Raw genomic sequence first — 14,242 nt, 5'->3', positions numbered from 1 at the left:
ACAGGCCAAGGGAAAATTTCCCCAGCACAGGAGCAACATGGGGTACATGTAAGTGCCCCTACCCTGCCCCTCCATTGGCCCTGTTGAAGGGGACATGTCTGGGGAGGGGATGGGGCAGGAAGGGTATACTGGTAGTAGAAAGGGGTGTGCCCATAGTGCTCAGTTCTGACTGTTGGTGTCGCCGATAGATAGCCATGGGGAGGTTGTCATAAATTAGAGTAGACTGTCCTGGAGCTGTCTGACCCTCCCTCCAGCATGCATTGTGGGTATACATTCTGCATCATACAGTAGATTGCTCCCCCTAGGATGCTGGCTCTACTCCATCAGCTGGTCCCAGGGAGGGACAGTCATTATCCTCTTTCAGGTGATTAGTTCACTGGGTGTGACCATGAATTGCTCACAGGGACTACTGTTACCCATGGGATTGCCCCCTGCCGAGACACGTCTGCAGGGGCCAGTCACCTCCTGGCCCTAAGGAAGGAAAGGAATTATTTAGTGTAGTGAAAGGGATGGCAGGAAGAAAAGAAAGGGGAAAAAAATCAGGCTACATATGAGGACAAATTCTGTAGCGTGAGATCTATTGAAATGTGGAAGGGTCTAAAGGCAAGTGATGGAAGCCTCATCCTTTGAGACAGGACTGGACAAAGCACTAGAGAACAATACTGTGCTGGCAAGGAAAATGGGCTAGCTGACTAGCACTAGGCCTTTTTCATCCCTGATGTCAATGATTCATAGCATTTCATATCCACATCCAAATTCAGGATTAACAATATAAGCAAGTACGCTCTATGTGCAGCCCCATTAGTCATATCACATAATCCAAGAAAATTATTGTCTTTTTCACACTGGGCTTTGCCTTTGGAATACATCTCTACCCACTATCCTTTTTGATTAACTGCAGTAATAATGACAGCCAAGCTAGACTGGATGGCTGAGCGTTCAATTCGTTATGTGTTAGAAGCAATTAGTCATCTGATCCAGGGCCGGGAGAGTGCTTCCTGATATCACTGCAGTTAATCTCCCGTACATAAAACTCTTGCTATTGTGCACTAGTTTCATGCCTTTCCTCCAGGGATCTCAAAACGCTGCACAAACTTTATTTAATTAGGCCTTGCAATGCCAATCTAATTCAGAGAGATCGAATGAGCAACAGAGCCATTTGTGATTTGCTCGGGGTTACATTATAAATCAGTGGCAGATCTGGGAACAGAAATGGACTCCTGACTCCAAGTCCTCTCATTTTGTTCATGTCAACATTGGGAAATGACTTTCTGCAAACACTTGCGTTCACAAGAGAATATTAATGGACTTGTTCACACATGAATATTAATGGACTGTTGCCAACCCTGCTCTACAATCATGATCAGGACCAAAAAAAATGATGGGACTAGATTTAAAATTATGAGATTTTAATTAATATATTTTGAATTTTTATGCTTTTACCTTTGGGATTTTGCACCTTTTGGTTACACTTGGGTCATGTTTTAAAGCTCCCCCCAACAATCAGGGCTAGAAATTTACTTTTTTGTAAATAAAAGCTGAGATTCTCACAACTCCAGAGGTTGGGCCTTTAAGAAAAACACTAAATGGCACAAAACTTGCAATAAAAAAAAACAGTGAAAGTTTGCAGAACCCTTCCTGGGTCAATGGATACTGCCAGTCACTATTTGCTTCAGAGGCATTTGCTTTTATAAAGTTCCAGTTATTCAATCTGTCATGTAACGATGGCCAGGAGTCCCAGAAAGAGTCATTTATTCTATAAGTCAACAAGGAACTTTATTAGAAAAAAGAAAATGCAACTCTGATTGTGTGTGTCTCTATCTCTGCTTCACTGTAGAGCTGAGGCCCAGAACTTCCTTCAGCCCCTATGGTGCCTGGCTTCCTGCTACAAATTTTAAAAAAAACAATGCACATCTCCTCACACAAGCAAAAAGGCGAAACAATACCGTGCGCGTTAGGTGACCAGTAACCCACCCACAAAAAAATCAATAGCAAATAGTTGATAACTTAGTGCAAATACGTATATTCACAAGCCACTATAGGTTGAAATATGTTCACACAATATATGTATACGCATATTGAAAATCAAAGAAAACAAAACCACACTAGACACACCATTCTCCCCCCCTTTGGAGATGTAGAGACAGAACCACATGTGACACGTCATAGTCACATTGTTTAATTCACTACTGGAAGGCGCTCAGATACTTTCTGTGATGCGGGCAGTACAATAACCTATATAGAATGGAATAGACCAAGTGCTTTTCAACTATGAATAACTAATACAGTTGTAAAACTCTACAGGTTAGATTATTAAACCCTTTCTCACATGGGTGAACGCTTAAGTGTGCACAGCATGAGTAAGTTCCGTCCTTGTATGGGTGCCAAACTACTAACAAGTTATAATGGCAGTGAAAGAGGAGAATTCCCCATTGACTGAAATGGAGTCTCTTAGATTAGATAGATGAGAGTAAAACATATTAAGGCCAGAAAGGACCAGTTTGCCCATCTAATCTGACTTCTTGCAAAATACAGACCATCTTGCTGCATAAAGCTTAGGCCCAGAATCGTGCTACTTCCTCCTGGTATTTAAGCATCCTGTCTGATTATGGATCTGGGAAGTCCTTTTTTCACTAAATCTCATCAAATCTATATTTGTTGAAGCCAACTTTAATTTATTTTCCTCTAAGATGTTAAAACAAGAAAGCAATATATATTGTTGATTCAAAGAATTGACAAAAAAACATGTTTCATGCTTAAAAAAATCACGTCTGTCGTTCCTCTGTAATATCCAATACAGCAGATAATCATGATGCCTTTGTTAATTCCTCTTCTTCTAGCTGTGTTGGCATTCATAAGCTGATAAGATGTTAACTGTACATGTGCTTTGGCATGTGTAATTATGCTGGTAACAATCTACCAGTCACTTTATATTGAGTAAAAAGCACAAATATTGCTCTCTAATCTTCAAAAAACACATTAAGATAAATATGATTAATATATAATTATTGCCAAACATATTTATTAGAAATTTTAAAAAATCAGTATTCACCAAATGTAGGGGGACATTATGACTGGAAATACATTGTTTTGGATAGGGCAGGGATGGGCGTGGGTGGGGGGAAATCTTGGCCCACTGAAGTCAGTAGCAAAACTCTTGTTGACTTCAGTGGAGCCAGGATCTCACCCCTAGAGTACAATATTTTATATACGTAGTTTGCTTGGGTTTTAGGTTTTTTAATAGTGATTAAGAGCTTTATCCTGTACCTATTGAAGCTAATGGGAGAGACAACTTGATTTCAGTAGTGCAGAATCAGCTCCTAAATATTTTTGTGTCTAATTGAAGGAAGTATAAGATGAATGATAAACATAGTATACATCTGAAAAGAAAAACATAATTGTAAAATTGTACATATTCTCACTCTTCAATGCAACCCATACCCCTGGGTAACAACTGAAATTAGTGCTGAGTGATTACAGCAAAAAAGTCTCAAGACCCAGTCAATAAGGGCTGGATAAGGCTCTCACCTCCCACCCTCAGTTGAGAAAAGCATTAAAAATGCTTAAATTTAAGAATGTGCTCAATCCCATTGACTTTACCTACTCCAGTGATTTGCTTAATAGGGATGGACTTATTCACATGCTTAAAATTAAACATAGGTTTCAGTGACTTGGACTTGAGGCCTTAATATGAACAGTCTTTCAAATAAAAAATGAAATTCACTTTGCTGGTATTCATAACCCTCATTTCATTTTGTAGGTGTGAGTTTTTGTTTGTTTGCAAAAATATCTGTGGAAAGTGAATGTAAATTCATAGGAGAACTTGCTCACATAGTTATTAAATCTCTGTGTACATCTATGAGGTGAAGAGTCATCCAGCTGGTAGAAGAAAACTATACCATGTGATTCATCTGGCCAGTCTTACCCCATGGATAAAATTCACACAAATACTCAGAGAGAACAACTGGCAACCAATCACAGCCTGAAATTTGTCTGCACAAAAGATTAGCTGAAGAACTGAGAAGAGCAAACAAGTGGGTTTAGTAAAATTAGTCTGTGCTCAACTGCCAATTTGCTGAACCAATTGTTTATTGAGGATTGTTTACCAACCTTGATTTTGATTCTCTTCAAAGTCGGATGGCTATATTTATTTTTAGTAATTTATTTGCATGGCTTTACAGAAATTGTAAGTTCTCTACCAAAAGTATAAGTCTTGGAAAAAAACTAAAACATTCATCTTTTTAGGTATGGTGGTACCACACACATTCTGCATGAATCCAGGGCTCTGCACTATATCATCGGATTAATTTATGTTCATGTAATTCAATGTTACTGATGCATGTGAATAAGTCAGACAAATGCCATAAATTAACATGTTAAGGGGGAAGGGGATTTATTTACAGTTTCTCCAGGGCACTGACTGAGGGGGTATCCCTGTACCAAGTATCCCTATGCTGGGAAAATGAATGCATGAGCTGGAGAGAAAATGGCCAGACTTGACAGAATACATAGTATTTATATTGGATACTCATACTCTTTTATTTTGGTTGTTTGGCTCCTATAAAATAAAGAAGTAAATATACATCACAGTAGTTTACAAATCTGTAGGGGCTTGGATCAGTGGGTTGAGGTCAAGAGTCATTTAGACCTACGCAAGTAGGAGCGCACTTTATTGTAGCACGACAGAGGAATAGCATTCAGCAACAGGAAGATGTCCTTACTTCCTGAAAAGACTTACACATGCGCTTAAACTTTACAGCCTGTGAGTATTGCCACTGAAGACAATAGTCATGTTGTCAATATTGCAATCAATGGGACTACTCACAGTACATACAGTTAAGTATGTGCATAAATATCTTTGCAGGACCAGCTTCAGGTTTGTTCTGGCTCCCTTGGGAGCAAGGAACCAATACTGATCCAATAAGAATCAGGAACTTGCCCTAGAAACCTTCATGTATTTGTAGAGGTCAACCTTTGGGAAGATGTTGGATTGCTAAGTAGTTAAAAAAATGTAACCTTTATTTCCATGTTTTTGTACTTATGTTTGCAAGGTCAGGAGCACAGCTGAAAACTCAGATCGTAAATAGCACAGCAGTTTCTCCATAAATATTCATTCCGCTGAATTTTTAAGTGAATTTTGCTTCACTTGTATTTGCACCTACAAATATTTTAATGAATGAGTTTAATGGAACAGTCCTACAGAGCCAGATTTAAGCAATTATCAGAGCATATTAATGGCAAGCAAATTTTGACCATGTAAATACATGACAGATACCTGGTTATAAGGTTACATTTACATACATCAGTGCTGCAACCTGAGATGTGATGGAACTCAGATCAGCATATCTGTGCTACCTTTACCCATGCAAAACATAGCCATGTAGATGTGGTGGGTTGTAGATGTGGTGGGCTTCCGCCCGGGTTGTACAAACATGGGAGACCCTCGATATGTACTCACATTGCTTGCCCCGCTGAAGCTTACGCCATTCCATCTACACTGCTACTTTAACAATGCAGGTGTGGTTAAACCCAACCCCAGACTGCAATGTAGACATACCCCATGGAATCAGGTAACAGAAACACATTGCGTCACTGCTGGGTCCTATTTAAACTACGCTACACGTTTGTAATTTCAAATGTCAAACACCACCACCAAGCTGCTCTCACACAAATTTATAGACCAAGAATTATTCACTGAAATTATAAAGTGATTAAGTTAAAACATTTTTTTTATTTAAAAACGTGCTTGGGTAAAATTGACAGAAAAAAGCTGTTATTAGTCCTACATATTCTTAAGTGTACTATGCATATAAATCACCCTTGCCTACATCTACATAGCTTCACCAATTCCCTACATTGTTATAGTGTATTTCATTTTCTCTATCTACTCTATTGTATCTAAGCTTCTTTGACATCTTCCCCAAAATTACTTGTTTGAAATCTTGCTTCTGTTTCTGATTAGAAGCAGTTGTGATTTACACATAGAAATTTCTAATCTTATTGTAGTCGTTGGACCTTATTGTGGTCACTAGAACATCCTGGCTTGATGATGTCTAATTTGATTGTCCTGCATTAGTCACCATCTACCAGATGTAGGTTCATTAAGTCATTTATGACAGGAAGCCATTTGTCAGTACATTCATCACTTTTGTCTTCATTACACCATACTTTTCAATAAAGCTTTCTCTAAAAGGAATACCAAGAAAGGAGAAATCACATCACTCATCTATATTTGCAGTGATGATGTCTGCATGTTTTGGGTGTAACTAAAAGGTTTTGAATAGTTCACAGCAAATTTATCCCTTTCTTTAGGCATCATTCACCGACAAATTGAATTTTATAAATCTATTTGCTATTTGTAATTATCCAATGAGGAGTTTACATAAACAAATTCCAGCCTATAGGTTGTTCACAAACTCAGTTATTCACTGTTAGTGGGGTGTGACTGGTCATCTAAGTCACATGACATTTTTCTGCTTTCTTATTTGATGACCAAAACTTTTAAAACAAGAGGATAATGGGGAAAACATGCATGAATGTCCTTGTTCATATTAGAATATTGGTAATCTTAAGAACAATGGTCATTCTCCAAACATTTGGGAGAACAAAAAACCTGTTCATGAAAATATTTGCAAATAGTGAACAAAGGAGACAAACACAGTTGAAAAATATGCACCAAAAAGGTTCATGAATACAATGCCAACTTCAGTTATCACATAATTTAAAACACCTTGGATGAGATTTTCATTTACACATGGCCCCTGTAGGCCCCTCTGGCAGTATAAAAAGGGCCTTAAAGTGTAAATGAGAATGAGGCCCTTTGTTTTTAATGCTTTGTAGGAGAGCTATGTTCTTTAAAGGATGAAGTTCACCCTGACCAGAGGAGCCAGCATGAGACCTGTACACCACTCAAGCAACACTTATACCCTATTTTGTGGTTCTTATGTGGTATATAGGACTTGTGCTGGTCCCTTTGCATGGGGTGAACTTCAGTCTAACTCCCACAATTCACTTGCAAATCTGAGTTTTGTGATCCCAAATGTGATGTCAACGTTTTTTAAGGGTAGGTCTACATTGCAATTAGACACCTGTGACTGGCCCGTGCCAGTTGAGTTGGGCTCCTGGGGCTTGGGCTAAGGGGCTGTTTAATTCCAGAGTAGACATCTGGGCTCAGGCTGCAGCCCAAGCTCTGGGACCCTCCCACCTTGTAGGAGGGATACAACAAATCCCCAAAGCACATTCCATTTTTAAACAGTTCCATTCAAATTGTAAATATTTAGATTTAGTGAATCGTGATCCAAAGAGGAATAATGAACGCTAGCCAATAAGAAAAGCGTGCTCTTTTAAAATACAGCAAACACAGTGTATCAACTTTTAAATGGACAGTTAAAACTTCAGTGTATACCCAAACTGTGTAAGCTTATTTAAGAATGTAAATGTATTGGGGGAAAACAAGGAATGTGAAGTAGCTAAACTTATGAAAATCATCATTTAAAGAAAGTTAAACTAAAACATCCTAACAATTGTCTCAAACACACACATATTACACACACACACGTTATTACTACCAGGGTAAGCTGACTTAAGTTACACTACTCCAGCTACATGAATACGTGGAGTCAACATAGCTTAGGTTGACTTACCCCGGTGTCTTCACTGTGCTGGTCGACGGGAGACGCTCTCTGGTTGATTTACCTCACTCTTCTCGGGGAGCTGGAGTACGGAGAGTACTCTACTGTTGATTTAGCAGGTCTTCACTAGACCCACTAAATCGACACCCGCTGCATCAATTTCAACAGTGTTAATCTGCCCTGTAGTGAAGACAAGCCCATATTTAGCCAAACATATTACCTTCTTTAACTGTCTTTAAATGCAGTCATTTGGATGAAGTACAAATCATTATTGTTACAGTGAGATGCCATTGTGTCCATTTTATCTTCCTTGTTGATGAAAGCTTTTGGGTGGAATGGGGAGAGTATAGGTAGGTCCCTTTCTCACTCCATCCCTAAAATTTTTCCAGCGAGACAGACATATGAGTCATCCAGCTCAAAAAAGATTGCCTAGAGACCAACAAGTGTTTTGTAGAGTTCAAGATCAGAAGGAATCACTACGATCAACTAGTCTGGCATTCTGCAGAATAAAGAACCTAGAATTTCACTCCATGGTTTCTGCATCAAGCTTGATGCCTTGTGGTTGGACTCAAGTATATCTTTTAGAAATATGCAAATTGTGACCCCCCCACACACACACACACACAATCTGCCATGAGTAAGATGCAGTGATCTTAATTCTAATTCTAATTAAGTAATTCTGCACCACCTGGGTGCTGGGAGATCAAACTGGGTACTGAGAGCAACTTATTCACTGTGCTACCAGTCACTGGTGGAAGAGCCAGGAGGTAGAAAAGTGGGAATCACAGCTCCTTCCATTATTTAGTCTCGTCATCTCCTTTCCACACAGTTGCTTTCAGGGGGGAGTAGCAAGTCAGGTAGCCTCAGATCTCCTTCCTACAGCAGGACGAAACAGGGGAGTAACACAGACCTCACTCCACTTCATTGTCTGCATGGCTGAGAAAGGGTTGCGACAATCCACCCCAAGGTGATTTCCATAGTCTGTTCTTTCCTAGTGCTGGCATTCCTTTCATTCCCATCTCATATTGCAGTGGGGTGAGGATACGTGGATACCTCTCCTTAAGAAGTCTTCTCACTTGTGGTTTAGTTGTACTTGGACTGGGAGAGGGCATCTGGTCTTGAGGCACCATCTGACTTCTCATGCTTATTTAACCAGTGGCAATGGAAAGGCCTGCGAAGTACAAAGGGGTCAGAATGTGCCAAATAATCGAGCTTTAAATTCTGTAGCTCACCGTTATGTAAGCTAATTAAACATTGCCCAAGGCAAGAAGACATGTGCATCTCTTCCTTACATCAGTGCAACAGTAGAGTCATGTTTGACCTATACTTGGCAGATTCCTCCGTGTATTCTCACACTCATCTTTGGATCAGACTTCTTTTTGTTTCTGAGCACTTTGAATAAAGTAGTTAGGTGTTTACTCCATGATGTATAACTAAAGCCTGTTTTCTTAGTTGATAACAGGCTGAATCTTTGTTGCAGTCTGACATGCGGTTTGTTACTAGAAATTCCTTCTGTTTTCATCATCATATTTGTCATCTGAAAGTGTCTGTAAACTGTACTTTTCATAGACATCATCTCTTTTGTGTAAGATTGCCCCTGTAATGAAAACACTTTATGAAGTTGGGAAATTGAAACAGAACAAATTTTCCCTCTAGTTGTTAGATTTTATCCGTAACATATCAAAAAAAGACATCAAGCTCCTTACCAAAATATACACACATTTTTATTTCATGTGTACCAGAGACACAGCAGTGAACTAACATAGACAGCTAGAAAAACTAAACACCCTGAAAGCCTTAGGCCAACATTTTTAAACATGATGGTTAAAGCCAGGCATAGAATCATAGGGTTAGAAGGGTCAACTAGTCTTACCCCCTGCCAAGAACCAGGATTTGTTGATTTTAGACCATCCAAGACAGATGGCTATTCCAACCTCCTTTTAAAACCTCCAGTGAAGGAGCTTCCAGACTCCTGAGGCAGTCTGTTCCATTGTCGTACTGTTCTTATAGTTAGAAAGTTTTTCCTGAGATTTAATCTAAACCTGCTATGCTGTAGTTTGAACCCATTGACTCTCGTCCTGTCCTCTATGGTGTGAGAGAACAACTTTTCTCCATCTTTTTCATGGCAGCTTTTCAAATATTTGAAGACTTAGATGCAACCAAGTTCTTATTTGGCCCCCTAAAAAGTGTCCTTATTTTTTACTCTTAGTCATTTCAAAGTGACATCAATGGCAGTGGGGGTGCTCAGCACCTCTAAAAACCAGCCCACTTATTTCATGCCTGAAGTTTGGCACCTACCTTTTAAAATTATGGCCATAGTGGGTAATTCAGGGCAGTAACAGACACAAAGAAACAATCCTTGCACTCTTGGTTTCTTCTGCTCTCCAAGCACATCTAGAACGTACAGTAACACTGGCAGGGCTAGCAGTAACAGACACATTCAGAACACTCACAATTCTTGCTGTACCATAAATATGGAGGCAAGTGAAATGGCACCAGGATTTCATGCAAGGACTCCTAGTAGCAATGGTATGAATCATTGCAACACACTGAACTTAAGTAAACACTGTAAAAATAGACAGGGTACACCTGATGAAAACCTATGACACTCAAAAAGCATTTCTGGCATTTTTTGTACAGTGGTGCTTAACCCCAGCCTTAGGTGATTTTTCTGTTATGGGATATCTTCCCTCCTGCTTTAGCTGAATACAGTAGTCTTCACGTCTTGGCCTAAATTCTTATGTTGCATTGCTATGCACAGTTAAACAGCAGCTACGTTCCATGAGATGGCTGCACTTCAGATATGGATTAAGTGATTCTTGTTTGTAGAAACTGTAAAGTTCTTTGGGATAGAAGATTATTGAAATATTACAGAATAATGCCAAAAAGTATACAATTCCCGCTGAATGGGTTATTGGCTGTTCTCAGCAAGAGCATAAACAAAGTTTTCATTGTACTTTCAGCCAAATTCCTCATATGCAGTGATCTTTTTTTCTGTCAATGGCATTCTTCTGCAATCTGAAACTAATGAAAATGGGTCCTAACAAATAAATAAATAAAGTAGAAATTTTTCATTTAAAGATAGGATGCTGAAATGGAAAATACGTCTGCTAAAGCTGACTGAAAAGATTAAATAAAAAATTCTGAACATTCTTGTGTGAAAAATGAGCCAGTTTTTCATCTAAAGATTTTTAAATTTGATTTTTACCTGCTCTAATCCCTACATTAATCAGGAATTATTTTACATTTATTTTTAATCTAAATGAGGCTCACAGTCCCCTGTTTGTAAATATCTGTAAAATAAGGTCCATTTTCATTTTTTTTAAACATAGGATGTCATAATTTCAATTTTAATTTTAATATTTTTATTTAAAAGTAAAAATGAATTTAATTTAAAAAAATCTGACAAATAAAAATATCCGTTTTTTTAAAAAATAATCAATTTTTATCCTTCCTGAGGTGGGGTAGAGGAGTATGTCCTCAGTTTCATGGGGAAATTGTCAGTGTAAATGGGGAACCATAGCTATTACCATAAACCTTCATGAGTAACTAAAATTAACTTTTGTTTTATTGCAAAAAATAATGGACTTTTTTTTGTCCTATGACTTCAAACTGACATTTGCTCAAAATATTACTCATTCTCCTCAAATGTCTTTCATAGGATGAAGCTAATGAGGTCAAATCCTGCTTGCTGGCCTTACACAAATAATCCTTTTGACTCAGTAAGGTGAGTGGAATTTAGTCTATGCCATTTTGTATGCAAACTTGTTTATTCTTTGCCAGATATTTGTGCAGCGTTAAGTTAGTGGTGCTCTTGTCAACCATACGTTTGGTCATGGAAAAACAAGAGGTTCTGTCCATACTATTCTGAAATACCAGCTGCTTTAGGACACTTCACATTGGACACTTATGGAATAAGCTGCCCACAGGATATATTTCTTCCTTATCCTAGGCAGTAAGTGGTTGGTTGATGCCTTGAAGCATGAGAGTGTATATTTTTATACATTTAAGTTTTCACTGAGACCCATTGTGCTCCTCTGTGCTGTTGCAACTCTGTCTCTGATATTCTACTCTCTCTGAACCTTCCAGGTAATCCTGCATTTTATTTGGTTATTCTGCTGCCTACCCTTATAACCCTACTCCATTATATACAAACAACCCAAAGTATCAAGTCATTGATATTAAGCAAACCAAAGCAACAAACTAAACAAACCCAGCACACAGGCAACACAGAACACGGTTTCCTTGACAGCTCTGACTAAAGTCCAGCTTTACTTGGTACGCAGTCTCTATGAGCAATGCTTATTTTATATATATATTAAACTCAATGAGTCAAGGAACACAGCATTGCATTCACTTGGCTAATCAGTCTAGTATCTGATACATCCTCTCTCTGGGGACTAGCTCCTGCCTTGCAAGGAGATGGCTTGATGGTTTAAAAGATTTTTCAACATCTTCTATAACTCTAGGCAGATGTTAAATTAATATATAGTCCATAATAGTAACAGGAAGAGAGTGTAAAATAAAAATACCAGCTGGATATAATGGAAACATTGGCTTTTTATTATCACAGCCTCTGAGCAATCAGGACATTTTGGCCTCAAGCAGTGAGTTATTTCCCCTTTTTCTGGGAGCAACATGTGGACACAGACACAGAATTGATAAGCTATCCCAATCTATTTTATTTATTTAGACAAGGAGGTTAAAAGGAAATAGAGTTTTTTACCATATACCAAGCAGGAAAAAGCCTAGAGAGAGAAAGTAGGCCTATTAGCTAACATGAGCTCCTCTGTGGAGGGACCATCCTTCTTGAATGTTTGGAAATGCCTAGCAAATAGCGGGTGCTACCATAAAAAAGTAAACTTGAGATTTTCTTAGACATCCAATTCCCATTGAATTTCAATGGCATTTGGGAGCATAAGTCTCTTTTGCTCTTTTGAAATCCTATCTTAAATAGATAAATAAGAGTAGAGATGGTCAAAATATAGGAAGAAGCCCCCATGCTACATAAATATTTTTGTCAAATTTCTAAATTCTAAAGATTTTGGCCAGTTTTATTATTGGTCTAAAAATGAATAAATCATCAAAGCATCCTCAGTATTTTTCCTCCAATGATTTTTTTTGGTCAAATTTTAAAAATTCAACAGTTTCATGCCACTCTAGTAGCGAGGAAGGAGATAAAATGAATGATGAATCAGGAATAGCCGTAAATTTTACTGGAACCAGGATTAAAAATGATAATGCTTCCTAATGTAGACAATGGGTAAAATGTTCACTAGTGCTTAAGGGTAAAATTTTCAAAAGTGCCCAAGGGGAAGATTCACAAACATACTTAATCGTTGAAACACTCGGAATTTTTAGACCTGAGTTAGGTGCCCAGGCTCCCTGTGTCTTGAATGGGGAGAATTGGACATCTAAGAATGGAATTCTCAGAAGCCAGGAAGCTGAGTGAGGAGCTGCCTACGATAGCCAAGAGTGAAATGTGTAAGCGGGGGAATAGTCCTACTCATGTGGGGAACTTTCCTGGCTTCTGCACTACCCCAGTGAAGTGGGCTAGCGAAAGGATCTGAGTCCTCGCTCCCACTTCCTTTACGCAGTGGCCTCCCTGCCCTGGAGGGCTCCCCTTCCACTCTCCCATCTGCCAGAGTCCTCGTAACCCCAACAAGGCTGGGCCCAGGATTCCTGGGGGGCTCGACCCCCAACCCTGCTGTGGTCACCTAGAACAGGGGCTAGGGTGTCCCCACTCCGGGGTAGTCTCTCTGCAATGGGCACTTCTCTGACCCACTGGCCATTACATACAAGTTAAAGGAAATGCAGTTATTTAATTAACAATTAATTTTAAAAAGAATAAGGGAAAATGGGAAAGTTTAAAGGAAACTTAATGTGATGGCAGGGAACATCACAAACAGTGTCTCTGGAATGTCAGGGCAGTTCACAGTCTGTTCCTTGTAAGTCCCAGGCCTCCTTCTCAGGCTCTGGCTGTGCTGTAGGGATGCTGTGGGTTGGGCACTAGCTCTGGTGATGGCCACACGCTCTCAGGCTCTAAGTAGTAGGACCCTTCTTCTCAGTGTCGCTCCCGCCCTGTCGGGGTTACGATCCAAGCCTGGCCTGCAGAGCCTCTTGGCTGAGGCGTCTCCCTGTGCTGGGCCCGCTGCCCAGGGTCCCCCTCGCTCTCCCCAGCTGCTCACCTCACCCAGCTCCAGATTGCTCAGCCCCAGCTGCACCACTCTGTCTCTGCACTGCTGCTGCTCTACCTCCAGCTCCCTGGGCTGCTTCTTTGGCCCCTCTGCCTCTGGTTGCTACAGCTCTGCTCCCAGGACAGGTCTGCTCTCTCTGGGCTGTGCCTCTGGCTTTGGGGCTGCAGCTCTGCTCCCAGGACAGGGTCTGCTCTCTCTGGGCTGCTTTTCTGGTCCCTCTGGATCTGGCACAGCTCTGCTCCCCACCTCAGCTCGGGCCCCACTCTGTCTGACCCAGGCAAATCCAGCTCACACGGAGGACGGGACCTCCCTGGCTTCCTGACTCCCTGATTAGCCTGCCTGCCCTGTCATTCAAGCTGACCTGGAGCATTGGCCTCTCCCCATTGTTCCTGGGAACTGTCAGTCTCAGGGTCC

Source organism: Eretmochelys imbricata, chromosome 1 (genome assembly GCF_965152235.1).
Source record: "Eretmochelys imbricata isolate rEreImb1 chromosome 1, rEreImb1.hap1, whole genome shotgun sequence".
NCBI classification, from domain to species: Eukaryota; Metazoa; Chordata; order Testudines; family Cheloniidae; genus Eretmochelys; species Eretmochelys imbricata.
Note: the sequence above shows the minus strand (reverse complement) of the source record.